We start from the raw sequence: 3,111 nt of genomic DNA, 5'->3' as shown, positions 1-3,111 counted from the left end.
CGTCTGCTTGGGCTGCGAGCTGAACGTCCATCAACCTCCGCACCAAGTGTAGCCAGGAAATCCATCGTTCCCCTACTAAAGCCCGCCAAAACTGGATATTCAAAGGATCTGTCTGTAATACTGTAGCCACATAATCCTACTTACATTGCACAATATTATACAGGGCAGGGTACTGTAGGGCTAGCGGTGCCTTGCCTAGCCAAGTATCCTTCCAGGGAAGGGTACTGTAGGGCTGGGAACTTATATGTTTACCGCTGTATGTTTTCAAGTCACTTCAGCTCAGGATCTAAAACTTGCAGCTAATTTGCTGTCAAATATGCACCACAGACATCTTGCCTCTAGCAAAGATCTCCCAGGGCAAAGCCAGGTCATTGGGAAACCAGCAGAGGCCTATTTGACAGACTTGTGTACCATCACAGGTCCAGATTCAGTTCAGGTTTACCATGACTCAAGGGCCTATAGCATTGAAGCTCACACTTCAGCTCAGCTGGCGATCACTCAGGAAACTGTAACTAGGCATCCTTACATAGCTGAACTTGGCACTGCTAGCGGGGCACTTGCCCATACGCACCATGCAAGGATTAAGACGGTGTTATTCCATTCCACCAAATAAACAGAGCAACTTAATCGGTGCTGAACTTGGCACTGCTAGCGGTTTACTAATCGCAGAATAACAGCAACAAGCAAGAGAGACTACATGGAAGAAAATAAAGCATGCAAATTAACAGTAGCTAGAGAAACTGCAGACCCCATCTAATATATAAGAGGCAGGTCAGCCGACCAATCTAATATGATAATACTTAAGTTGCACACATGCCCAACATGTAGCATGTGGGTATGTGATGAGGACATCAATAACCTTTGCCTCTATCAGTATGCTATCACAAGGACCGGACTCAAGACTCGAGTAAACAAGTCAAACACAGGCAATTGCTTTGATGTGTGTGTCATCGTTCCTGGCAATGATCAGCCAGCAGCCAGGCAGACATGAAATGAGTACCATATGCAGCAGATTAAACCCTGCAATAATAGCGTGTCACGTGATGAGAAACCCAACCTCTTGTTAATTAGATTAACCGAAAACATCTAGCTGCACATACTTCAATAGATACAAATGTTTATCACTAAGTTTGTTTGTCCCACATACATGCTGTACTGGAGGAAAACCCAAACGTATCCTGTGCATAACCGGTTAATTAACCGCGTAGTTGCAGTTCAAGTACACACATCTTACTGCAGCGCGCCATCGGAAACACATGGACTTTAATTTTAAGCTAATCACCTAGCTAGCATCAATTTTGGATGCTATACTAGCTAATACTTGCATCATATTGCAGTGCCGATTCTGCCTATATATGGCATGGACAATACAGGAAAAAATAGGAGCAAGCTTACCACTTCAAATAGTTGGTGGAGACAAGGATGGCGGGAAACCCACATACAGTTGGCTCTGCAATGGCATCACGTAGCTAGCCCCACAGAAGTGCTCAAGCTTCATAGTCTGGAGATTGAGTGAAAAACAGTCCGGGTCTCGCATATCCGGGTTTTTGGGAAACCCATTTAGGAGTAAGTATTCCCCAGCTACACCAACGGTGTAATAGCAGTAATCATGGGGCAATGGGACTACATCCTCCGTTTGCCACTGCCTTGGGTCATCCCCAATGCCAACCAAAATGGCATACCAGAGGTGATATGCATAGTCTTCAGGACTGAAGTGGAGAGTAAACATCCCAAGCCTCTCTTCGCTTGCCTCCACAAAGGCCACCTCACAATCCCGGGTACCAGGCGGGAGGTTGATGGAGGAGAACTCCATCGTACGAATGTGGAGCATGAGCAACTTGTTGATACCATTACCAGGTATCGCCCAGCAGAAGCATCTGTGCACGTAGTAGCGCTTTCCGAAGTAAATGGTGGATCGCGCATCTTCGCTGATTCCTGCGACCAGAGTGCTCCAACCATCAAATGCGACGGTCTGCCATTGTCCGGCATGGGGGCCTGACGAAGAGAAGACGAATATGACCAGCTGGGACTGGTATTTGGCCAAGCACATGACCCTGAATCTCAAGGAAGCGTCTGCAGCAATGGCAGTATCGTCGTCCTCGCCGGCTGGGGCAAGAAAAGGTTGGCAGTGATAGACTAGATCAGACACGTCCTGAGGAACGGGAGGTAGCGCCGGTGCAGCGGGTCGCACACGGCGAAGTCCCTGACCAGCACACGGTCGTCGGGGACGACGCAGAAGAGGGCGCGGCCGTCGCGGAAGTCGCAGCGACACCAGGGCGGCTCGCGGGAAGGGAGGAAGGAGCAGGAGAAGTCGGTGTCAGTGAGTGCTCGGGCGGCGGCGGCGGAGGGATGGGGTGGCTCGGACGGGATGAAGGAGCACGGGATTACACCCAGGAGAGGCGGCGGGTGGAGGGCGCAGAAGCGACGGAGGAAGGAGTGATCGGCGATGATGCGTCGGAGGGACGGGCCGGCCATGGAGGCGCGGGCAAGGTCGGCGGCCGTGGGGACGCGGAGGAGGATCTCCTCCGTGAGGTGGTCCGGAAGGGTCGCCTGCACCGTCGGCAGGGCGTCGAGGTTGCACGGCAGCGTCGGCAATGCCATTGTGGTGGAGTTGTTAGGGGATTCTCTGTTGGGGTTTGGGAATTTATTTTGGAAGGGTAACCCGCCTTGTCTTTTTCGATGACGCTCTCCTCCAGTGCGCCTTTAAGGCCAACGAGGGGACATCAAACTACAATGGTAGTACGTTTCATTTATTTTCTTTCTTTCTTTCTTTCTTTCTTCAGTTCACCGTCAACACTCGACAAGAAGTGAGATCAATCCGTCATATTGTTAAATATGAGAGGAGCACTACCATGACGAGTCGCCGCCTACCTATGTCATCCTCTAGCCCTCACCATACCAGCGATGACCTCATTGCCCCTTCGTTGCTCCTCAAGCAGCGCCGCTAGCTTAATGCCACCTACAAAGTAGTCGGGGTTCGAGTAGAACACCAATGTCCAACCTTCGTTCATGTCGTTGACACCATTGATGCATGATAACGCTATCATAGTCGTACTAGTCGCCACCACAAACATCGAGATGTTCCCACCTTCGTTCAAGTCCAGCTATTGC

General features: G+C 50.4%; 1 pseudogene; it reads right to left on the bottom strand.

Moving 5' to 3' along the window:
- Positions 1-1,399: 1,399 nt before the first annotated feature.
- LOC123164236 (uncharacterized) lies at positions 1,400-2,601 on the bottom strand (annotated as a pseudogene).
- Between the last annotated feature and the right edge of the window lie 510 nt (positions 2,602-3,111).

The sequence above is a fragment of the Triticum aestivum genome, chromosome 7D, assembly GCF_018294505.1.
Source record: "Triticum aestivum cultivar Chinese Spring chromosome 7D, IWGSC CS RefSeq v2.1, whole genome shotgun sequence".
Classification (NCBI taxonomy): Eukaryota; Viridiplantae; Streptophyta; class Magnoliopsida; order Poales; family Poaceae; genus Triticum; species Triticum aestivum.
This window is presented reverse-complemented; position numbering and strand designations above follow the sequence as displayed.